This window comes from Ovis aries, chromosome 25 (assembly GCF_016772045.2).
Source record: "Ovis aries strain OAR_USU_Benz2616 breed Rambouillet chromosome 25, ARS-UI_Ramb_v3.0, whole genome shotgun sequence".
NCBI classification, from domain to species: domain Eukaryota; kingdom Metazoa; phylum Chordata; class Mammalia; order Artiodactyla; family Bovidae; genus Ovis; species Ovis aries.
The window spans coordinates 4548460-4574252 of record NC_056078.1 but is presented as its reverse complement, the minus strand read 5'-3'; the positions used below and the strand labels follow the sequence as shown (position 1 = coordinate 4574252).

Genomic DNA, 25793 nt, shown 5'->3' with positions numbered 1-25793 from the left:
TTCAAGACTCCAAGGCCACACGTCACCACTGCAGAGGTGCTAGGAGGACTGACCAGTTTCTCGTTCCTCAAAAAGGAGAAATATACAGCCCAGCCCTGCACCCAAGTTGACGGAGTCCATCCAGAAAGGCAGGTGGACGGCAAACATGCTCGTGGAGGGCACGGGGTCAGGGCTCCCCACTTCCACTCAGAACCTCTGGGGCTTCCTATTGATCCGTCATGGCGCCTTTACCTGGAGAGGTCATGGTTGGCCAGTGCCTTCAGCAGTTATCAAAGGGCTAGTCAGGTGGTCTTTGTTTTCACAGAACTGCTGTGGGCAGTTAGAGGCCTTGGGAGCTGGGAAACAACCCTTTGTGCCCTTGGCTATTACATAAGCAGAGGACAGAGTTTTAACATGCACGCCCCCAAATTCTGCTTCCTTTCTGCTCACCAGTCTTGGCAGGAAGAGGAAGAGTGCTGAGTGTTCACATGCCCTTGGCTGACCCCTCTGCTTAGAGTGTGACTCAGCTCTGCAGTTAAGAGGTAAATTCTCTTAAATAGTTGCCCGGACAGGATACGTCACCCCACAGTGTCTCACCCCGCTGTCCTTCACCAGGAACACCCCCCACGCTGGGTTCCGGAGAAGGGGCAGAGCCTGCCTGAGAAGGCGGAGACTGTCAGTGAGTTCTTATTCAAGACGTTCCCTGCAGGGACTTCCCTGGTGATCCAGTGGCTAAGAATCCGCCTGCCAATGCAGGGGACGTGGGTTCAACCCCTGGTCCGGGAACTAAGATCCCATATGACGAGGAGCAACGAAGCCCACGCTCCACAACTAGAATTTGAGCTCTAGAACCTTCCACCAGCAACGACTGGGCTCACACGCCGCAACTACTGATGCCTTGCATTCTAGAGCCTGTGCGTCACAACTATTATGGTGAGAAGCCTGAGCACCGCAATGAGAAAAATGCCGTGTGCAGAGACAAAAAGCCCTTGTGCCACAATGAAGAGTGACTGCAGCCAAAATACTAATTTAAAAAAAAAAAGGAGAGAGAGAGAGAGATGCTCTCTGCCCATTTTCCGCCTGCAGGAACCAGGTGGCCACAGTCTGTGCTTTTTAAGAGGGATCGCTGGGGGCATCCCTGGTGGCTCAGTGGTAAAGAGTCTGCCTGCCAATGCAGGAGACCCAGGTTCAATCCCTGATCCAGGATGATCCCACATGTCGAGGAGCTTCTAAGCTCATGTGCTTCAGCTGTTGAGCCAGCGCTCTGGAGCTGAGGAGCCACTGCTGAGCCCACGTGCCCTGGGAGGTTGTGCTCTGCAAGAGAGGGCGCCGCAGTGAGAAGCCTGCAAACCTCTAGCAGAGAGCAGCCTCTCACCACTAGAGAAAAGCTCACGCTGTAGTGCAGACCGAGCGCAGTCAAAAATAAAAAATAATTTTAAAAAAAGGGATAGTTGGGTCAAATTTCTCAAATATCAGGAAACCCTGGAAGAACCATCTCATATCAGGACCTTTTTTCCTTAGCAGAATCTAGGATCTAGATAATTTATGGATAATATTCTCATGTACGATGTTAGTACTTTGGGGAGTTTTGTCCTGTAAACGGATAATCAGCGGATACCTCCCACTGACACATAACTCCTAACCACCCCCAATGACATGCTCTTTCTTTGCCCAGCCCCTTCCTCCCCTGACCCAGACTATTTGCACTATCTGCTGTGGGGCAGACACCAGGGTGGGCGTTGAGCAGACAGCCCGAGTCTCCAAGGGAAAGATGCTGTGGGAAAGATGACTTTATGACCAGACAACACAATTTGCTGTGGAGTCTGTAACAACACAAGGACCAACCAAGCGATATGGGGTGGGGGGTGGGCGGACAAGGGAAGAGCTGCTAGAAGGATGGTCCCAGGACCACACCCCACAACTCATCCGGTCTTCATTCCATCTCCCACTTGTTGCTGAGAGAAGCACAGTGATAGACTCTCTTCCCAGGCATGATAGGAAAACATCTTACACCCTGGGCACCAGAAATTAAATTTGAGGTTAACTTCACAAAGTCCTTTTTTCCCCATTTTGACAATTTCTTTGACAAAGAGAATGATCAAGATATTTAAAGTAATAGAATCAACATCTTTTTTGAGGTCCTCAAAGTTGAGAATTCTTGAAATCATCCTATGACATGACATAATTCAACTGTTTTAGATCATTTCTGTCCTCCAGACCCATATGGTTGGCAATACATAGAAGAATGTACCAAAATATCATTGACAGTCTTTAAGAAATAAATAAAAAAGCATGAGTGATACTTAGGATAAAAATCAATCTTGCAGCAATTATTTTTAGAAAAGAAAGAAAATGCATCTTATATACCAGTGCTGTCCAATGAGAATATATACATATATTTTTAATTGAAGTGTAGTTGCTGTAAAGTCACTTTCTTTTCCTGCCAGTGTGCACCACTATTATGGACTATTTTCTCAGTTCAAACCCACAAACACCTATATAGGGGATGGCTGCTTTCAAGCTGGGCAGTGCTGGTGGAAACCGCATGCTCAGGCAGACAGTGTGAACCAGCTCGTGTGTGTGTTCGTGTGTGTGTATGTTGTCTTCCGAGACTTGATGGGCATCAGTGGCAGAAACCCAATGGGATAACAGAAGAAGGCAGGACCTACCATGGAGTTGGGAACTCCCAGGCAGCCCAGGTGCCCAGGGTGAAGGAGCCACATTACTGCCCCGAGGCAGGTGAGACTCACCTGGGCCACCCCAGAGCATCAGCTCTAAGCAGCAGCAGCCCCTTCCTGGTCTGGGTCACTCAGGGACAGATTAGAAGAAGGAGGCTGAGCCTGGAAGGAGGCACGGGGAAGTCCCAGATGGCTGACTGGTCATCCCTCTCTGCATAGAAAACCCAGGACATCGGAGGAGACCTGGCTCCTGGGTCTCAGCTCCAGGCTCCCCCTCGAATCTCACCAGGGCAGAGTGGGCTGGGGCACCCTGGGCTGTGAACAGAGCTGCAAAGAGACCTAATAATGCATTTTCCCAGTGAGGCGCCAACTCATTTTAAGGAATGCCAGCCTGTCTCCCGTGCCAAAGTAAACTCCTGCAGTGAAAGCATTTCCCACCCTCCTCCCAAGTTTTACATTTTTAAACCTGGCAAAACAAAAGCGATCTGAGCTAGTGCCTGGCTCCAACAGATGTCCAGAACTGGTTTCCCTGGGCGGGAGTCCCTGCAGGGACCCAGGAACAACCTGCAGGCTGTTTCCTGTTTGTGCTGCTCCACACAAGACTGCTGCCTAACCTCCACACTGCTGGGGATCGCGCCAACCACGTCAGCCCCATGCCCCGTGCTGCGGCTCAGCCAGCTCTTCTGCAGGGGAGGTTTCCAAGCTTCTCCCACGGAATTGCATGAAAGATGGAGACGACACTGTCAGCACATGGTGAGTCCATGCTCAGGTGAACGGCAGAGCGGGTATCTGGATGTTGGGAGGCACTGAGATGGACTTCCCTTCTTGAGTCTGGGATCCTGGTTTCCCCACTCCAGATGAGATCTAACATGCCAGCTAGGCTGGGTGCAAAGTACACTTGGCTTTGGGGTCAAAGCTCCAGATTTTGGAAGGAGAACAGGAAGCAGTGGTCTGGAGCAGGTCAAGGCTTGACCAGGGCTTGCTGCTCGCACAGCCAGCAGGGACCCTTCCAGGAACCCTGCTGTGGGGCCAGGTGAAAAGCCACCTGTGGTTAAAGGGAGCACAGGAGCTCTGGTTGGTGGGGATGGGAACCAGCAGGCCTGGACCGCTTTCCTCTCCTTCTCCTACCTCAGTCTGTCTGCTGGGGGCTAGAAACCCGGACCACAGCGCCTGTGCAGTGGTGTACCTCTGAGGGACTAAGAATTCTCCAGGCAAGAATACTGGAGTGGGTTGCCATACCCTTCACCAGGGGATCATCCCAACCAGGGAAGCCCACCCAGGTGGCGCTGGTGGTAAAGAACCTGCCTGCCAATGCAGGAGATGTAAGAGGTGTGGGTTCCATCTCTGGGTCGGGAAGATCCCCTGGAGGAGAGCATGGCAACCCACTCCAGTATTCTTACCTGGAAAATCCCATGAACAGAGGAGCCTGGCTGGCTACCATCCATGGGGTCCCAAAGGGTTACTCATGACTGAAGTGATTTAGCACGTATGCAGGAAGCAGGTAAGAGGTGAGATGGGGCAGGAGCGCGTAGCCGGATGGGGGCATGGCCTTTGTGCGTGCGGGCCTTGGTTGGGTGCACACAGGATGGCCTTTGCTTCCTGGGGAGTTGTTACCCACTGCCAAGGCCATACCTGGACGTGCCTTCTGCTCCTTTGAAATTGTGAGTTCTGACACCCCGTTCTGGCCACAGCCTCCAGGCTTTGCCTCCGTGTCTCTCTGCCATCCTGAGACCCCTTCACCTGCTCCCTTCCTGCCCATCTTCCTCCTCTGCCATCCCGGAAGGCGAGCAGTCCTGCTCCTCCCAGGCTCTCTCCCAGTCTCTTCCTCCTCTCTTAAGGGCACTGTCCATCCCCGCCTCCCTCTCATATTCCCACCCTCTTTTTCGCTACAGTCTCCTTCCACGAAGCCTGCAGATGTCACTTGCCTTCTCTTTTCTTGAAAAACCCCTTTGCTAACAGCTGCCTTTCTTCTCTCCTTGTCTGACCTGTGTTTGATGACGAGGGGTTCTCCCCACTTGTCTGCAGGTTCACCCGAGATGCCCCAGAATCGACCTCCATGTCCACTGCTGCCCTCCATCCTGACGGCTCTCGTGAGGGCCACCAGTGGTGGCCAAAACAGATAGCCATTTCATCTTCCCAAGTAGAGTCACCTTTCACTACAGATTTTCCACATGCCAGCCACTGGCACAGGGCGATTCAGTAGCTTCTCAGGGTTTCCAGACCTTTCCCAGGAGACTGTCCATGGTGTTTGCTAATCACTGCTGCCCCACTGCCTTCCCTTCAGGCTCCCCTGGCCAGTCCTGCAGGAGCCATCCCCGCTCCATCCTACTCCTGCCGGCCTTGGTGGTTTCAAAGCCGCTTCTATGAACCACCCTCTGCTTGCGAGGGCTCACTGGCTCCTCTCACCTGGAACAGAATCTTTGCTCATTGCGCCTCCTTCTCTACGTCAATTCCCTCTCCAAGCTTGAGATTCCCCAACCAGGCATCTGCTCTTCTATGTCAATTAGGATGCTTTCAATTATAATTAACAGAAACCCAATTCTAACAGACTTGAACCCTAGGGGAATTTCTGGCTCACAGAACAGGGAATCAAGGTTGAACAGGCTTCTGAAGGGCTTTCATCTAGTGGCACAGGCATGCTCCCCAGGCCCTGGCTCCTGTCTGTGTGTCTGTCTAGCTCCGCAGGTCCACCTCCTTGTAACACTGACTCTTCTGCTGCTGCCAGGGTAGCTACCCCAGCCTCCCAGGGAGACCTGTTTCTTTCCTTGCTTCCAGAAAGAAAGAAGGAGAATCAGAGGGAGAGAGAAAGAGAAGGAAAAGCCACATGTCAGCGCCAAGGATTCAGCAAGACTCAGAAGGTTCACTTCAGCTGGGCAACCTGGGGCTGCATCCTCATCTCAGAGCTCATCACAGCAGGCAGGGTTGAGTTAAGACTTTCAGAGCCCACTAGAACTGACACAGAACCCAGCTGGCCAGAGCCAACTTCCAGCAAAGCCCATGACGCCTAGGGAAGGAGTGACTATCCAGGCTTGAGTCAGAGAACAGTCTTGCAGGGAGGAGAGAGTCATCACTAGGCATCATCACCGACCCCCACCACCTCCCCAGACAGCTCCTGCCCTGCATCCCCATCTCCATCTCAGTGGGTGATGGCATCCGCCTCATACCCAGGCCAGGAGTCTGGGAGTCAGCCTAGGTCACCCTGCCTCTTCACTGGCTATATCTAATCCATCATCAAGATACTCTTCAAAGGGGTTGCTGCTGATTTAAAGTCCCGACCCAGAAAATGTGTCCTCGAGTTTCCGTACTCTCTCCCAAGCAACACTGTTGCTACTGCCTACCTGGGATTTGGCACCTAACTCCTGAGTGGTCCCCTGGGCTCTCCCCACTCTGTCCTCCACGTGACCCCAATATCATGCTGCAGGAAGGAGGGTATTGTGAGACATCCTTCTTGCCTTGCCCAGCTCTTAGTGCTGTGCTTAGTTGCTCAGTCATGTCCGACTCTTTGCAACCCCATGAACTGTAGCCCATGGGGATTCTCCAGGCAAGAATACTGGAGTGGGTTGCCATGCCCTCCTCCAGGGGATCTTCCCAACCCAGGGGTCAAACCCAGGTCTCCTACATTTCAGGCAGATTCTTTACCTTCTTAGGCACCATGGAAGCCCAAGAATACTGGAGTGGGTAGCCTATCCCTTCTTTGGGGTAATCTTCCCACCCCAGGAATCACACTAGGGTCTCCTGCATTACAGCGGATTCTTTACCAGCTGAGCCACCAGGCAAGCCCCCAGCCCCTGGGCTTCAGCATGAAACCCAGCCTTCCAGCCCTGAATTTTCTGGCCAGCACCTCTGTGCCCACCTGCATCCTCACACACCCACTGGCTTCTTAAACCCACCACACCATCTGGCTTCTACCTCATTCATGTGTCTCCTCCCGTCTTCTCTGCCTAATGGTCTCATGCTCTTCCTTCAAATCCACACCCAGGAACAACTTTGCTTGTGAGTTCCCCTGATGCGTTCCTCTCTAGACACCTCCAGTCACATGCCCTTCTCGATTTCACTGCCTTTGAGCCATCATATGGACCATGATGATGTCACTCACCTGCCTGACCCACCTAAAAAAGAGACATCAAATGAATGGACTCATCTTGTCAATTACTCTCTTAATCATCATTCATTCAACAGACACTTAGTAAGTGCCTCCCGCTCACTTGACAGCACTTTTCTTTAATCCCTTACATCGTCTGACCCAGAGTAGGTGCCTAGCCCACATCAGTTGCTCCAAAAACTGAGATTATAGGATGCCCACAGGGGAGCTTTGTGGGCTGCCGTCTATGGGGTCGCACAGAGTCGGACACGACGGAAGCGACTTAGCAGCAGCAGCAGCATCACATCAGCGCATGCTAAAATGTGTCCTGGGTGTCCCTTTGCGTTGCTGCTGCTGCCGGGAGGACACTTGAATTCCGAGAACAGTGCATGTTCGCCCCTGGGCTCCTTCAGCACGGGTCTCTTCTGAGGGGCCGCACCACAGGGCACCGACCGTGTGTGCTGTCTATGCACGCTCAGTCGCTGCAGTCGTGTCCGACACTGTGACCCTGTGGCCTGTAGCCCGCCAGGATTCTCTCACCATGGGAGTCTCCAGGCAAGAACACTGGAGTAGGTTGCCATTTCCTTCTCCAGGGGATCTTCCCGACTCAGGGATCTAACCCACATCTTTTATGCTTCCTGCATTGGCAGGCGGGTTGTTTACTACGAGCACCCCCTGGGAAGCCCATGGCACCATACTGCCTGAGTTCAAATCCAGGATACTGACACTTACGAGCTGTGTGACCTTGAACCAGCCACATGGCTTCATTGAGCCTCAGTTTCCCCACATATGAAAGAAGGATGGAGACTTCCCTGGTGGTCCAGAGGTTAAGAATCTGCCTTGCCATGCAGGGGATGCAGGTTCGATCCCTGGTCAGGGAATTAAAATCCCACCTGCCATGGAGCAACTAAGCCTGCAAGCTACCACCACTGAGCTTGCGTGCCACAACTCAAGACTGCACTGCAATGAAAGATCACCCACAACACAACAAAGAGCCCACCTGCGGCAACCAAGGCCCGATGCAGCCAAATGAGCAAATAAATAAAAAGAAGGACGGTAATATTGGGTTCAGCCAACGAACAAGCGCAGACAAGCAAAGCACTTAGAAAAGTTCCTGTCACATAAGGAACCACTCAATAAAAGCTAGCTCTAAATATCATGACACAGCCCTTCCAGATGGAGAGCCCCTGCCCCATCCTCTGTCCTGATTCCTATACTCCTGCCTGGCATATGCCAGGGGCCTGGCAAATGCACATTGACAGTGACAGCACACTCGGCCATCACACTTATCAGATTGTATTTTCACGTGCCACTGTCTGCAACTGGCACATGAGTTTCTTATTCAAATGGTTGCTTGTTTCTTAGCATCCAGTCACCAGGTATCAGGTGCTCGGTGGATGCCTGTGGGAAGGATCAAGGAAGCTGGAGTCCGACTCAGAATGGCCACAGAAAGTGCATGACATCCCAGCTGAGACCCCCTGAGCCCCTGGAGTTCTGGTACTATCAGTTATACAGTTCCTTGCCGGCCTCCTTTGTGAGACTGAATGCAGAGTCTGGAGCCGCTGCAGGTAAGCAGATCCCAATGGCTGTATCCTCAAAAAATGAGAGGATCTGAAATGGGGAGTGACAAGCCAGCCTGTGCCAGACACAGGGCAGCCCTCCAGGCTCACAGCTAGTGCAGGCCCTATGTGTCTGTGCGTGAAGAGGAGACCAGTAGGCCAGGCATTGCTGGGCTTCACATCAAGTGCTCAGCACATCAGAGGATGACAGAGTATAAGACAAGGGACAGAGACCTGGTTACAAAGGAAGCTTAGGATAAAAGGGAATCCTACCTGGGAATGCTTAGCTAGTGTAGGGATGCTCCAGGAACATATAATTGCCACATTCTAGGCTATTACAGCTCTTCACCAGTGTGGGAAGACAGCAAATGGGCCAAGATGGCATGTTCAGGCTCTTGCCCCACATTTTATAAATAATGACTATGTAACAGCTGAGACATCCTGGAATGTGAAGTCAAGTGGGCCTTAGGAAACATCGCTACGAACAAAGCTAGTGGAGGTGATGGAATTCCAGTTGAGCTATTTCAAATCCTAAAAGATGATGCTGTGAAAGCGCTGCACTCAATATGCCAGCAAATTTGGAAAACTCAGCAGTTTGCCACAGGACTAGAAAAGGTCGGTTTTCATTCCAATCCCAAAGAAAGGCAATGCCAAAGAATGTTGAAACTACTGCACAATTGCACTCATCTCACATGCTAGTAAAGTAATGCTCAAAATTCTCCAAGCCAGGCTTCAGCAATACATGAACCATTCACTTCCAGATATTCAAGCTGGTTTTAGGAAAGGCAGAGGAACCAGAGATCAAATTGCCAACAACTTCTGGATGATCAAAAAAACAAAATTCCAAAATAGCATCTACTTCTGCTTTAGTGACTATGCCAAAGTCTGACTGTGTGGATCACAAGAAACTGTGGAAAAATCTGAAAGAGATGGGAATACCAGACCACCTGACCTGCCTCTTGAGAAACCTGTATGCAGGCCAGGAAGTGACAGTTGGAACTGGACATGGAACAACAAACTGTTTCCAAATCAGGAAAGGAGTACGTCAAGGCTGTATATTGTCACCCTGCTTATTTAATTTATATGCAGAGTACATCATGAGAAATGCTGGGCTGGATGAAACACAAGCTGGAATCAAGATTGCCGGGAGAAATATCAATAACCTCAGATAAGCAGATGACACCACCCTTATGGCAGAAAGTAAAGAAGAACTAAAAAGCTTCTTGATGAAAGTGAAAGAGGAGAGTGAAAAAGTTGGCATAAAACTCAACATTTAGAAAACAAAGATCATGACATTTGGTCCCATCACTTCATGGCAAATAGATGGAGAAACAGTGGAAACAGCGTCAGACTTAATTTTTTTGGGCTCCAAAATCGCTGCAGATGGTGACTGCAGCCATGAAATTAAAAGACACGTACTCCTTGGAAGGAAAGTTACGACCAACCTAGATAGCATATTCAAAAGCAGAGACATTACTTTGCTGACTAAGGTCTGTCTAGTCAAGGCTATGGTTTTTCCTGTGGTCATGTATGGATGTGAGAGTTGGACTGTGAAGAAAGCTGAGCGCCGAAGAATTGATGCTTTTAAACTATGGTGTTGGAGAAGACTCTTGAGAGTCCCTTGGACTGCAAGGAGGTCCAACCAGTCCATTCTAAAGGAGATCAGTCCTGGGTGTTCTTTGCTGAAGCTGAGACTCCAGTACTTTGGCCACCTCATGCGAAGAGTTGACTCATTGGAAAAGGCTCTGAAGCTGGGAGGGATTGGGGGCAGGAAGAGAAGGGGTCGATAGAGGATGAGATGGCTGAATGTCATCAGAGTGAACTCTGAGAGTTGGTGATGGACAGGGAGGCCTGGCATGCTGCAATTCATGGGGTCGCAAAGAGTCGGACAAGACTGAGCAACGGAAATGAACTGAACTGAACTGAACTGAACTACTCTATATAAAACAGATAAACAATGGGGATGTACTATATAGCACAGCTACTCAATATTTTATAATAACCTAGGATGAAAAAAACCTGAAAAAATATGTATGCATGTGTTAAATACATATATATGTGTGTGTGTGTGTATATATATATATATATATATACATAAAATTTGAATCATTTTGCTGTATACCTAAAACTAAAACATTATAAATCAACTATACTTTAACAACAACAAAATATATATTGAAAAAATGGAAAGTCAAGATTTCCACGTCTGGGATCTGAGACCAAAAGGAAAAAAAAGGAGATGGCTGAAAATATTGTCGGGATAAGTTCTATGCATATTCTATAATGTATAAATGTTGGTATTTAGAATATATAATGGAGAAGGTAATGGCACCCCACTCCAGTACTCCTGCCTGGAAAATCTCATGGACGGAGGAGCCTGATGCACTGCAGTCCATGGGGTCGCTAAGAGTTGGACACAACTGAGCGACTTCCCTTTCACTTTTCACTTTCATGCACTGGAGAAGGAAATGGCCACCCACTCCAGTGTTCTTGGCTGGAGAATCCCAGGGACAGGGGAGCCCAGTGGGCTGCATAGTCCAGACTGTGGGGCCGCATAGAGTCGGACGCGACTGAAGCGACTTAGCAGCAGCAGCAGCAGCAGAATATGGAAAGAACTCCGGCAAATTAGCCAGGGAAGAACATAACTAGAGTAGAAAACCAGGCAACGTACCTGAGTGGGCAAGTCACAGCTGGGGAAACTCTAACTAACAAGGATATAAAGAGGTTCTCAGCCTCGCCAGTGATCAGAGCCAGACAAATGGAAATCACAGAGAAATACAAATCATCCATGCTGGCTCAAAAGCTGGGTGGTAGGAATTGGTTATGAGGGACAACCGGGGTCCTTGTGCACAGTGGGCTGGAGTGGGGCCTGCTGCGGCCCCTGGGGAAGCAGCCAGGCAGCGGGCATCTGCTGAAATGGAGCAGGGAAATAGCATTGTTTGCGTGTGTGCTAAGTTGCTTCAGCTGTGCCTAACTCTGCAACTCCATGGACTGTAGCCCACCAGGCTCCTCTGTCCATGGGATTCTTCGGGCAAGAATACTGGAGTGGGTTGCCTTTTTTTCCTCCAGGGAATCTTCCCGACCCAGGGCTCAAACCCGCATCTCTTATGTCTCCTGCATTGCCAGGCAGATTCTTTACCACTAGTGCCACTTGGGAGGCCCATACTATACAGGCTCAAAAAAAAGTATGCACATTTGTGTACAAGGGAACATGTCCAAGGAAAGTCATCATGGTGCTGCTTGTGACAGTAACATTTTTGGCAGCCTTGGTGTCTATCACTAGGAAAAGAGAAGGTCAGGCCTGATGCTGTTCACATGGGACATCCCTGGCAGCAACCAGAGGGCATCAACTAGGTCTGCAGGACCAAGAATCGGTCCTCAAAGGCACAAGAGTGAGTGCAGAACAGAGGAAAAAGGAAGGGCATTACAGCACAATACCACCTGGATAAAATTTGCAGTAAATAGTAGAAAATGACTAAGGATTTTTGTACGCTTGTTCGCAGATATAAATGAGAATCTCCCTGGTGGTCCAGTGGTTAAGACTCTGTGCTTCCAATGCAGGGGCCATGGGTTTGATCCCTGATTGGGGAACTAAGATCCCAAAAGCTGTATGGTGCAGCCAGGAGTTTGTTTTGTTTTGTTTTGTTTTAAGCATCAATTAACGAGGAGAGAATGGATTGGATGGACCTCTGTGACTCTCGTGAAGGTGGATGCAAAGTGCAGATGGGAGATGGAGGTGAATGAAAATAAAAGGCCAACAAGGGGTTTTCCGTGATGGAGTCAGCCTTGAACTTAGGAGAGTGGTTACACAGTCCTGGCCTAATAAATTCTGTTCTTCCCTGGCTGATCAGGACCAGAGACGGGTGCTTACCAGGGCCATCTTTCTAACTGGCAGGCCCGGGGCACCGTGGAAATGTAGATCTCCTTGTCCAAACAGCAGGGAGACAGTGCTGTTGACACTAAAATGGAAAGGTGTTCTTCTCTATTCTCTCCTTCTCTCGCTACCTGCCATGTTGTTTTGTATTCACTATGTAGAATCATGCCCTTGGAAACAGGAATATTCCCTGGGTGAGTGCAGGCCCTTAGAGGCTCCTGGGGTCTCCACTCTGGGGCTCAGCTGGGCCAGACACAGTGAGGGACCCTGGGCCAGCTCTCAGCAGCTCCTAAGGAACTATAGACTCAAAAACCAAGACACGCTTGGTACCTGGATCAGGGCGAGCAAGGGGCTCACCTTCATGGCCCCCTGCTGTCACGACCTCCCAGCTGGCATTCCCCAGTGCTGCACTCAGATCGCCACTGTGGGAGGGTGGCAGTGGTTGCTGAGGGAGGCCCAGGGGAGGCCAGCTGGGATCTGAGATGCAGGGTGTGAGGGGGTCCGGCATCTGAGGACCTCTCCAAGGAACACTCGACCTGCAGCCAAACCATGCATGGGACAGGCTTCGTTCATACCCCAAAGACTTCATTTATATAACACGAATTAAAAACTTAGTTATTAAGAATTTTCAGGCAATGACGACAGAGTAATAAACCTCTGTGCCATTCATGGTTGCATAGCCATAGAGCTGACCTTAACACACACCACAACCAATGGATTTCCTCCTCAGGATCAAACTCTGAATCTCACCGCAATGCCCTGGGCACTTCCTTGCCTCCTACAAGCCAGTTGATACATTTAGGGAAGTTTGCAAGATGGTTGTTACACCATCAGGGGCTTGAGATGGGCCGTAATGGGAGCATCTACATCATGCATGGATAAATCAGGGCTTTGCATTTCTAGGAAAGCTGGTTTTCCAGAACATTCTGAGCGTTCTTCCAAATTTTCTTCCCTCCATACAGCCATCCTAAATAAACATCATGATGAAGTTGGAGGGACTGCAGCTTAAGATACAGCCCCGTCTCCCTCTTTGATCCCAGGAGGAGAGGGATGGTAGAGTCACCACTGTCAGTGGGAGGCTCCCCAAGCTCAAATTCTAGGGCTAATTTGTCCCGCCCAAGGTGCCCCCTTGGCCTGAGTCCTTCATTTTACAAGCAGGAAGCTGGAAGCAGATGAATGAGTGATTCATCCAAGTGATGCCCAGTAAACATCAGAATTCGGCTGACCTCTCAGTGGGCTCATCAGAGTCACAGTTTCATGACGTATAAAAACATGTTGTTGTTGTTGTTGAGTAGCTAAGTCATGTCCAACTCTTTGTGACCCTATGGACTGCAGCACTCCAGGCTTCCCTGTCCTTCACTACCTCCTGGTGTTTGCTCAGACTCATATCCATTGAATCTGTGATGCCATCTAACTATCTCATTCTCTGTCAATTGTTTGCCAGTTTTATTTCAGTTCCATGGTGGAATGATCATATTGTTGGATATGTTTGGTTAACAATATAAATCATTAAAGTGAATTTTATCTGTCCCTTTTCGTTTTTAATGTGCGTGCTAGAAAGTTTTAACTGGCGTAGCTGGCTTGCATCCTGTTTCTATTGGAGAGGTTGGTCTACAGATTACACAGGCCCATGGACCCAATGGGACCCGTTTGTGTGTGTGTGTGTGTGTGTGTGTGTGCACATGCGCACAGAGGTGCATGGATGTGTGTGTCCACCTGCTCGGTGCAGGGATGTGAAGAGCAGGGTACTTCCCCTGCACCCTGCTGAGAGAGGCAGCCCTCTTCAGTCCTCCAATGTCCAAGAAAAGCTGATAACCAGCTATTTACTGAGTCTCCCTCTCATCCCATAAAGCTGGTGGTGCCCACAGAGTCCAGGCTCCCGGGGTCTGCCACGGGTCCTCCCCCCTTCACCTCTGCCTGCATCTCTCTACACCCCCTTTCTCATCTAACCCCCTCCCAAAATCATGCTACTATTTTGTTCTGCATCTTTTCTGGTTCGAAGACATTTAACTAGGTTCAAATTTTCACAGCCTGGACTCCTGTCTGCTGGTCAATGGCAAGTTAGCCCCAGCTTAGCCCAGGATTGCATGCAGGGTGAACTTCCTGGGGAATCACATAGCAGCTGGAATCTTGGCTCCATAAAACTGTTTGACAGCTGCCCCGAGGGCTCTTCCCAGTGTAACCCTGTGAATCAGAATACTGGCTCTGGGTTCCTTCTCCATTGTCCACCCCACTGCACAAACCGGACCCGTTGCTATTTGTTCTGCAAAGTGAGTCCCTGGGTAAATCTTGGAACCATGCTGTTACCCAGGACCAGCCCTAGCTGGGGGCACAGGGTGGTGCGGGAGGAGGAGGGAGCGTGAGCACTGTCTGCCCTCCGTCACTCAGCTCTGTGCGGAGCTGGAGCCCAGGCAGCTCTGAGAGCTGTGCACACGGCCCAGCAAGCTCCTTCACTTCTGGCTGAGCTTCTGTCTTCAGGCCCCAGTCCGTGGGCACTGGCCGTGGCCTTGGAGAGGCAATGGGTGCCCTCCTGACACAGCAGGGCTGGAAAAGTCTGCCTTTGTAATCCTGGGCTGTGAACCACTAGTGATGGGAGAACTTCCAGAGGCCATTTGCTTGATCATGCGTTTGCTAACACTCGTAAAATTATATCACTTCCACTCAGATGATCTTTCTTTGCTGCAAAATTGTTTTAAGGGTAGAGATTGTGTCTTATTTATCACTGGAACCTCAGTGCCTAGCATTATGCTAAATGTTCAAGAAAAGGTTTATTGTGAACTGAAAAAATGATGGTATATGGGAAAAGGAAAAAAAAAAGAAATATTTGGGTTTGGCATAAAAACTGAGTTTCAATTCTGCTGTATATCTTTAGAGAAATCAGTTACCCTCTCTGAGCAGTTGGGTTTCCCTGGTGGCTCAGATGGTAAAGAATCTGCCTGCAATGCTAGAGACCTGGCTTCGAGCCCTGGGTCAGTGAGATGCCCTGGAGAAAGGAATGGCAAACCACTCAAGTATTCTTGCCTGGAGAATCCCAAGGACAGAGAAACCTGGTGGGCCACTGTTCCTGGAGTGGCAAAGGAGTTGGACGCAACTGAGTGACTAACACTTTCTCTGAGTTGTTGGTCCCTCAATGGAATAGTGAGTATAGTAACAGGAAATGCATCGTCCTGCGGGGGAGCTTAAATGATAAGCTGTCTTTAAGACATCCGACAAGCAGTAGGCGCTCATTGAGTAGAACTTCCCAACAGGCTCAGGTGTGTGGCTAGAGTCTCTTACGATTATCACATTATCATTCTTTTTTGTGTGTGTTGGAGGGCGGGGGTGGTCAGTCCCCCAACTCAGTCCCTTTCCATCTGGCTGGGAGGACCACTGAATCCCCAGGGAAGCTCAAGGCCAGATGGAAGTGGTGAGAATTCTCAAGCCTTCTCTTCCGAGGCCTGGGCTGGATATTTCAGAGGACATAGAGGCAGCTAGTTCATGAGCGTGCTGGGCAGGTAAGGCTTATGCATAAGTAACTGGAGGCTTTAGCATGAGAGGCAGAGGGGTCATAGCTCAGAATTTGAGCCCTTCAGGAGGCCCCTTAGGATGGGACATTTAGGGAGGGACTCCTGCCCAGCACAGGTCTTCGAGGCCCCTTCTCACTCTGAGGTTTCTGACTTGTACCCTAGGAGACATCTGTGTGTGTCTTGGGGTGGAAGCCAGGGGCAGAGGTGACGCCTCGGGGAATGTCCTCTGGTGGACACACCTACTCCCAAGGCTGCCCCTGGCCTCTGAGGCATCTTGGTATGAATTAGGAAGGGTGTCCCTCGGGAAGGCCCTTCTTCAGATCAGACTCACAGTGAGGCCCGAAGCACCAGGACTGGATTCCAGGGCCCTCTCACCATAGTCCCAAACTGCACCACACACGGTGGGAGGGTCAGTCTGCGTCCTGGACGCCAGCATAGTGGTCAGTTCTGTCCACAGGCAGGGTTTAGCCCGCCCACATGGCCCCGGCGTCCATCCTCAGGCCCCGGTGACCATTCCTGACTCCAAGCCTTGGCCTCTGGCTTTGGACCCTGACCTTAACTGTTGGTTCTCACTTGACCGTGCCAGCTCCTCTGTGGGCCCTGGCCTGTCCCCTATTCTCTCTCCTGACCCTGCCTCCCATCTTGGATCCTCTGGGTGATAGAACCAGCTCTTCTGTGATTCGACCTGTGTGCCCTCGAGTCATGGACGGCACCCCTCTGATCCAAGGATTGACATGGGGCTAGATCGGCTGCAACGCCATCTGTGTAAGGACTCGACTGATGTGGCAGGGGCCTTCCCTCCCTTACCCCTGGTCTCCATTGTGGCTCCACTTCCTGTCCGCTGCATGCAGTTCTGACCTCTGACATTTGCAGGCCGGGCAGCACCTTCCTAATCTGGCAGGTGCTGCTGCTGCTGCTGGAGGCCATTTTTATGCAAGGCATTAGAATGACACAGTTGAAACCACCAGTGGCTGATACTAAAAGAAAGCAGGATTGACAGAGGGCACTCTGTAACCTAATGAGAGCGAAACTGCCGCGTGGGGTCTTGAAGAAAGTCACCGCCCAGCCGTGTCCTGGCAGGAGGGCAGGCTCCCGTCTGCAGGGTTAACAAGGGGATGTGTGCATGCAGCCGTGGGATGCTCACGCATCTGTGGCCATGGACAGGGGCAGCCCCAAGTCCTGCACAGACTGATCCCACTGCATTTTTAGACCTTTGCTGGTCTCAGGGCAAAAAAAGCTAAACCTGCAGCATCACATCCCCTCTCTGCCAGCTACTGGTGTGTTCCCTGGGCCTCAGTTTCCAGATCTCTAAATTGGGATAATAATCATCTAATTCACAGAAACACTATGGGAACTGAGAGGATATATTTTGGTGCTCTGAACAGCATCATGTGTTAGTAGCTCAGTCGTGCCCGACTCTTTGCAACCCCATGGACTGCAGCCCACCAGGCTCCTCAGTCCATGGGATTTTCCAGGCAAGGATACTGGAGTGGTTTGCCATTTCCTTCTCCAACATAGGAGAACAGCATAATAGGGAAGAACAAATCTGACTCCAACTTGTTGCTACAAGTTAAGAATGTTGCCTACAGCCTGAATATGGAGGATAGCTCATCCTCAAGTCTCTGATCTTTAAAGGTATAATACTTTTCCATTTAAAATTTTATTTAGTTTTTAATTTTTGGTTGTGCTGAGTCTTCACTGCTGTGCACCGGCTTTCTCTAGTTTTGGAAAGCGGCGGCAATTCTCTTGGGGTTCTGAGCTTCTCATTGCGTGACTTCTCTTGCTGCAGAGCATGGGCTCTAGGCATGAAGGCCTCAGTAGTTGCAGCCCGAGGCCTCAGCAGTTGCAGTACATAGGGTTACTCATCCTGCGGCATGTGGCATCTTCCCAGACCAGGGATAGAACCCGTGTTTCCCCTGCATTGGCAGGCAGACTCCCAACCACTGGACCACCAGGGAACTCCTACTTTTCTGTTTATATAGCGATAAAGAGTTGCTGAACAGAGAACATCATTTGTCTTGTTGGGGGTTTATAGAAACATCATGACCTGATTTACACTGACAGCTGCAAGAACAAACGATTCGACATCTCAAAGTTTGCAACAAACAACCAGACTTCCTCTCCTTTGGGTGTAAAAGAAATCTGAATTCTAACTCAGGTAGGATGGTTCTTTGGGAGACTAGTCCACCATCTTCTCAGTCTGCTGACCTTTCAAATAAAGTGTCTATTTCTTGCCCCAACAACTCATCTCTTGATTAATAAGTCTGTCATGCACCAAGCAGTCTGAGCCTGGACTTGATAACTACAGAAGGTATTACCTGTTTCCTCCTGGAGTTAGTTCTGGCCCGTGACTAAACTCTGGTTGATGAGATGCAAGTGGAAAGATGGAGGATGTGGGAGGAAGAGGCCCTTCTTCCCACCTGGAGCACATGCCCAGATGGATGAGCAAAGAGTTGAAGTGGGACCCCCACTGTCTGTACAACCACCAGGATTCCTTATCATGGGAGGGTTTTTGGAGCTTATTTAGGTCTTTCTGTCATCCTGATCAATTCTATAAGTGATATTCAAGTAGGCAGTGCGAGACCAGGAAAAAAGAACCTGTGTGCTGACAGAGAAGACTGAAGATGGAATTAAGAAGGCAAGATCTGCCTACTTGTGCAAGGGCTGGCCCCATGAAAACATCCTACTTTTACATCCTTATACCTTTATTTTGCACAGAGTGGCCAATTGCAAGATCTCCTTGTACTGGGAGGAGCTCTCCCTACCAGGATCCTGGAGTCTCTGGGCTGCTGGCCTCACACACCTGGCTATTGTCTCTGCACTGTTTTCAACTTAAGTCTGAATTTGGCAATAAGGAGTCATGATCTGAGCCACAGTCAGCTCCTGGTCTTATTTTTGCTGACTGTATAGAGCTTCTCCATCTTTGGCTGCAAAGAATATAATCAGTCTGATCTTGCTGTTGACCATCTGGTGATATCCATGTGTAGAGTCTTCTCTTGCGTTGTTGGAAGAGAGTGTTTGCTATGACCAGTGTGTTCTCTTGGCAAAACTCTATTCACCTGTGCTCTGCTTCATTCTGTACTCCAAGACCAAATTTGCCTGTTACTCCAGGTGATTCTTGACTTTCTACTTTTGCATTCCAGTCCCCTATAATGAAAAGGACATCTTTTTGGGGTGTTAATTCTAGAAGGTCTTGTAGGTCTTCACAGAACCATTCAACTTCAGCTTCTTCAGCATTACTGGTCAGGGCAGACTTGGATTACTGTGATATTGAATGGTTTGCCTTGGAAAAGAACAGAGATCATTCTGTTGTTTTTGAGATTGCATCCAAGTACTGCTTTCGGACTCTTTTGTTGACTATGATGGCTACTCGATTTCTTCTAAGGGATTCTTGCCCAGAGTACTTGATATAATGGTCAACTGAGTTAAATTCACCCAAGCTGGATTTAGAAAAGGCAGAGGAACCACAGGTCAAATTGCCAACATCTGCTGGATCATTGAAAAAACAAGAGAGTTCCAGAAAAACATCTACTTCTGCTTCATTGACTATGCCAAAGTCTTTGATTGTGTGGATCACAACAAACTCTGGAAAATTCTTAAGAGATGGGAATACAAGACCGCCTGACCTGACCCGCCTCTTGAGAAATCTGTCTGCGGGGCAAGAAGCAACAGTTAGAACTGGACATGGAACAACAGACTGGTTCCAAATCAGGAAAGAATTACATCAAGGCTGTATATTGTCACCCTGCTTATTTACCTTATATACAGAATACATCATGAGAAACGCTGGGCTGGATAAAGCACGAGCTGGAATCAAGATTGCCGGGAGAAATATCAATAACCTCAGATATACAGATATCACCACTCTTATGGCAGAAAGTGAAGAAGAACTAAAAAGCCTCGTAATGAAAGTGAAAGAGGAGAGTGGAAAAGCTGGCTTAAAACTCAACATTCAGAAAACTAAGATCATGGCATCTGGTCCCATCACTTCAGCAAATAGATGGAGAAACAATGGAAACAGTGAGAGGCTTTATCTTTGTGGGCTCCAAAATCACTCCAGATGGTGACTGCAGCCATGAAATTAAAATATGCTTGCTCCTTGGAAGAAAAGCTATGACCAGCCTAGACTAACCCATATCAATAAGCAAAGACATTAATTTGCCAACAAAGGTCCATCTAGTCAAAGCTATGGTTTTTCCAGTAGTCATGTATGGATGTAAGAGTTGGAGTATAAAGAAAGCTGAGCACTGAAGAATTGGTGCTTTTAAACTGTGATGTAGGAGAAGACTCTTGAGAGTCCCTTGGACTGCAAGGAGATCCAACCAGTCCATCCTAAAGGAAATCAGTCCTGAATCTTCATTGGAAGGACTGATGCTGAAGCTGAAACTCTAATCCTTTGGCCACCTGATGTGAAGAACTGACTCACTGGAAAAGACCCTAGGAAAAGACCCATTGTAAAAGATGCTGGGAAAGATTGAAGGCAGGAGGAGAAGGGGATGACAGGATAAGATGGTTGGATGGCATCACTGACTCGATGGACATGAATTTGAGTAAACTCTGGGAGCTGATGATCAACAGGGAAGCCTGGCATGCTGCAGTCCATGAAGTCACAAAGAGTCGAATACGACTGAGCAACTGACCTGAACTGGTGTTTTCATCTTCGGGTAACTTGTATAGTCCCTGCATGAGCTGCTCATCACCATTGCTGGGCCTTCTAGACGAAGGGAAGCGGGTTTGGGGGAACAGTCATGCAGCATGGCTTTGGTAACATTGTTCCTCCTGAGAATGGTGTCTTGGGTTGCAAATGCTGACCTGAAAACCCCATGGTAGAACTGGACCTTTGTGAGATGGAAATTGCTAAAATAATGGGTGTTTCACTGCGCTTCATGCTGACCTTCTCTGTAGAGTGTTGGGACTGTGTACACCACAGACATATCTGCCAGAGTTCCTTGAAGACACATGACCTCCATGGCATGTTCTGAGTCGACTGACTCTGAAGGGGGAGGTTTTATTCCAAACTTTCTCTGCCCTCCCCTCTGAAAGCCACACTTGGGGAGTGTGATAAAGGGTACTTCTTTGGACGGTGGGAATAGCTATGATTCTGGGACATCTCGGTCTGAGAAATCACATATTGCAATCAGTCCCCAGAGTTTTCTTTCTTGGAATGTGTGAAATCAGCCTTGAAGAGGGTTCTTGAAGATACACATGTTAAGTGATGAAATCTGCACAGGGCTGAGCTATGTACAATCAACTGCAAGAAGCTGAAAGGCTATTATGCCGAAGAGTGTGGTCTGTGGCCTAATTAGATGTATCATTGTACCTAAACAAGGACCACATCCTTCAGAACACGGTCAGGACAGGTATAGAAAGTCAGAAAATGCAAAGTCATAGAGACAGATGTTGGCAGTGCCCATCTGAGCACTATCAGAGAGCATGCTCGACTGGGTGAAGGCAAGTCTCAGCTGGGTGTATCCTTATTTTCTTATTTTGCATACTCACTGAGCTTCTAGAGACAGATGCTAAACAACGAGCTCAAACAAGGCAGGGGTAATATGTACAACTTATCCATAGTAGGCAATGTTAGGGCAATAAATTTACTGACTCTATTAAACATTCAAATCATTCACAAACATACATAAGAAGATTATATACTATATCAATCATGCCTTTTTATTCTACTATTCTATAATCTTAGCTTTGCTCTCGTGGGGCCTTAGTAACCCTGGATGGAGTGCTTTTCCATCCTCTCCCAGGGTTTAACTCATTTCTAAGGAAGATGATCAAGATGGTCGATAGTCAATTTTCTATACTGAAATCAGATAGATTATATTCTTTGCAGCCAAAGATGGAGAAGCTCTATACAGTCAACAAAAACAAGACTGGGAGCTGACTATGGCTCAGATCATGAACTGCTTATTGCCAAATTCAGACTTAAATTGAAGAAAGTAGGGAAAACTGCTAGACCATTCAGGTATGACCTAAATCAAATCCCTTATGACTATACAGCGGAAGTGAGAAATAGATTCAAGGAATTAGATCTGATAGACAGAGTGCCTGAAGAACTATGGATGGAGGTTTGTGACATTGCACAGGAGACAGGGATCAAGGCCATCCCCAAGAAAAAGAAATGCAAAAAAGCAAAATGGCTGTCTGAGGAGGCCTTAAAAATAGCTGTGAAAAGAAGAGAAATGAAAAGCAAAGGAAAAAAGGAAAGATAAAAGCATCTGAATGCAGAGTTCCAAAGAATAGCAAGGAGAGATTAAGAAAGCCTTCCTCAGTGATCAGTGCAAAGAAATAAAGGAAAACAATAGAATGGGACAGACTAGAGATCTCTTTAAGAAAATTAGAGATACCAAGGGAACATTTCATGCAAAGATGGGCTCAATAAAGTACAGAAATGGTATGGACTGAACAGAAGCAGAAGATATTAAGAAGAGGTGGCAAGAATACACAGAAGAACTGTACAAAAAGATCTTCATGACCCAGATAATCACGATGGCTCACCTAGAGCAGACATCCTGAAATGCAAGTCAAGGGGGCCTTAGGAAGCATCACTACGAACAAAGCTAGTGGAGGTGATGGAATTCCAGTTGAGCTATTTCAAATCCTAAAAGACGATGCTGTGAAAGTGCTGCACTCAATATGCCAACAAATTTGGAAAACTCAGCAGGGGCCACAGGACTGGAAAAGGTCCATTTTCATTCCAGTCCCAAAGAAAGGCAATGCCAAAGAATGCTCAAACTACTGCACAATTGCACTCATCTCACACTAGCAGAGTGATGCCCAAAATTCTCCAAACAGGCTTCAACAGTACATGAACCATGAAATTCCAGATGTTCAAGCTAGATTTAGAAAAGATAGAGGAACCAGAGATCAAATTGCCAACATCTGTTGGATTATCAAAAAAGCAAGAGAGTTCCAGAAATACATCTATTTCTGCTTTATTGACTATGCCAAAGCCTTTGATTGTGTGGATCACAATAAACTGTGGAAAATTCTTAAAGAAATGGGAATACAAGACCACCTGACCTGTCTCTTGAGAAATCTGTATGCAGGTCAGGAAGCAACAGTTGGAACTGGACATGGAACAACAGACTGGTTCCAAATCAGGAAAGAAGTACTTCAAGGCTGTATATTGTCACCTTGCTTATTTACCTTACATGCAGAATACATCATGAGAAACGCCAGGCTGGATGAAGTACAAGCTGCCGGGGAAAATATCAATAACCTCAAATATGCAGATGACACCACTCTTACGGCAGAAAGTGAAGAAAACGAAAAAGCCTCTTGATGAAAGTGAAAGAGGAAAGTGAAAAAGCTGGCTTAAAACTCAACATTCAGAAAACTAAGATCATGGCATCTGGTCCCATCCCTTCACGGCAAATAGGTGGGAAACAGTGGAAACAGTAACAGACATTATTTTTCTGGGCTCCAAAATCAATGCAGATGGTGACTGCAGCCATGAAATTAAAAGATGCTCGCTCCTTGGAAGAAAAGCTATGACCAACCTAGATAGCATATCAATAAGCAGAGACATTACTTTGTCAACAAAGGTCCATCTAGTCAAAGCTATAGTTTTTCCAGTAGTCATGTATGGATGTGAGAGTTGGAGTATAAAGAAAGCTGAGCACTGAAGAATTGATGCTTTAGAACTGTGGTGTTGGAGAAGACTCTTGAGAGTCCCTTGGCCTGCAAGGAGATCCAACCATTCCATCCTAAAGGAAATCAGTCCCAAATCTTCATTGGAAGGACTGATGCTGAAGCTGAAATTCTAATCCTTTGGCCACCTGATGTGAAGAACTGACTCATTTGAAGAGACCCTGATGCTGGGAAAGATTGAAGGTGGGAGGAGGAGGGGTCGACAGAGGATGAGATGGTTGGATGGCATCGCTGACTCAATGGACATGAGTTTGAATAAACTCCAGGAGTTGGCGATGGACAGGGAGGCCTGGTGTGCTGCAGTCCATGGGGTAGCAAAGCGTCAAACACCACTGAGAGACTGAACTGAACTGAACTGAACTGAGGCAAGATGAACAACTCACCTGGAAATGTACCTTTCGTTTCAATGAATCTAGAGCCCACGTCCCAACCACCTTCTCTATTAGGCTGTAACCCTAACCGTATCCATCTGCCCTAATCATCCCAGGGCCAGAGGGCCAGGCACAGACAACTAGGGCAGCCCCTCTGCCCCAGAAACTGCTGAGAATTAGCAAACTAGCCAAATCTGAGGTGCTGACCCTGCCTCACCTGTTCCTTCCCATGGAAATCACTTTAAGCCTCTTGCTCCCATTTCCCCTGTTCCCTTTGCCTCCTGACCAGCCCTGGTCTTTCTCTCCATGTCATGCTGTGGCTCCTGTTTCTAGGGATCTGTGAGCTCTGTACTCACAGTTTTTATCACTTCTTCCTTCATTCCTTCATGAGAGGCATTTTTCTCTGTGTGTGCTATCATACCTGTTTGTATATATATACTCTATTCTCACCAAATATCATTTTCATATTTCACTTCTCATATAGCTTGCCCACAGGGAGAGAAAAGTGTTAGCAGGCAGACCAGCGTGAACATCTGGTCTACCTGACAGTTCACTTTCTCATTCTAAAATTAAAAACAGACATTCTGGTTGTATACTTAATTTTCTAGTGAGTTTTGTGAGAATGAGTACACCTCCCCAGACCAAATGCTTCTCAGACCCTAAAGGAACAAGATGGAGGTCACAGTGAGCATGGTGATTAATTCCCTAAACCCAAAGCTACTTTGAGAAGACAGATCTGCATGGTCATCTGCCCGCCTCAATAACATCCATGCTGCCTGGGTGTGGCCTTTCCTCTACACCCTGTTCTGAGCCGGTTGATGTATAAAAGCCAGCACCATTCTTGTTGGCCCAATCACATGTCCAGAAATACATATGCTTACTAAGAGCCCTGCCTGCGGTCAGCCTCTTGGACCTGTAAATCGCTCTGGTGGTTGTTGTTTAATCTCTAAGTTACAGTGTCTGACTCAATGTAACCCCATGGACTGTAACCTGCCAGTATCCTCTGCCCATAGGATTTCCCAGGCAAGAATACTAGAGGGGGTTGCTGGTTTCTTCTCCAGGGCATCTTCCTGACCCAGGGCCCACAACTCCTACTTGGCAGGTGGGTTCTTTACCGCTGAGTCACTTGGGAAACCAAGTTGCTCTGGGTGAAACATCAAATGAAAGGAAGTCTGAGCAGTGAGGAAAACCTTAGACTTGTGAAGTCATCTGAATGGTGGTTCCAGAGAGGAGCAGTGAGGACCAGACAGCCCAGCCAGGACAGGAGTGGACCAGCCTTCCTCCCCATCCTTGTCTCAGCCGCAGGCCCTTTGTTTCCTGGCCACTGGGTCAAGGTCAATCCCAGAGCCAGAGGCAAATGTGCCCTACCCAGCTGCCTGGAAACACCTCCCCCCCACCCTCTCCTGGGCTCTTTCTGAAGTGCATCTAAACTGAAGCCTCCAAACAGAAGCTGCTTTGTTTCTGTGATGCTGTCACTGAAGAACAGTGTTGGAGCCACTGAGCAGCTTCATGCAGCATCAGAGGACAGGCAGCTCTCCAAGTAATCAAGGGAGGGAGCCCTCTGCCCTGCACAACCTGGCCCTCAATTCAGTTCAGTCCCTCTGTCCTGTCCGACTCTTTGCGACCCTATGGACTGCAGCACGTCAGGTTTCCCTGTCTATCACCAACTCTTGGAGATTGCTCAAACTCATGTCCATTGAGTCAGTGATCCCATTCAACTATCTCATCCTCTGTCATCCCCTTCTCCTGCCTTCAATCTTTCCCAGCATCGGGGTCTTTTCCAGTGAGTCAGTTCTTTGCATAAAGGTGGCCAAAGCGTTGAAGCTTCAGCTTCAGCATCAGTCCTTCCAATGAATATTCAGGACTGATTTCCTTTAGCATTGACTGGTTTGATCTACTTGCTGTTCAAGGGACTCTCAACAGTCTTCTCTAACACTACAGTTCCAAAGCACAGCCCTCCCCCATCTGTGGGCAGGTTTCCATCATCACTCCTCCTTTTGCTGGCTGGTAGCCTTGGGAACCACCCTTCCGAGTCTCAGGGGCCCTTGTGAAGCTGGGCTATGGCAAAGACCCCTGGGGCCCAGGG

At 48.5% G+C, this 25793-nt stretch overlaps 1 long non-coding RNA gene across 1 annotated transcript; it reads left to right on the top strand.

Annotated features, from left to right (window-relative positions):
* Positions 1-3165: 3165 nt before the first annotated feature.
* LOC132658616 (uncharacterized) lies at positions 3166-10414 on the top strand. The gene is made up of 2 exons (XR_009598472.1): positions 3166-3410; positions 5433-10414. It is a non-coding gene; the product is annotated as an uncharacterized LOC132658616 (long non-coding RNA).
* Positions 10415-25793: the final 15379 nt, after the last annotated feature.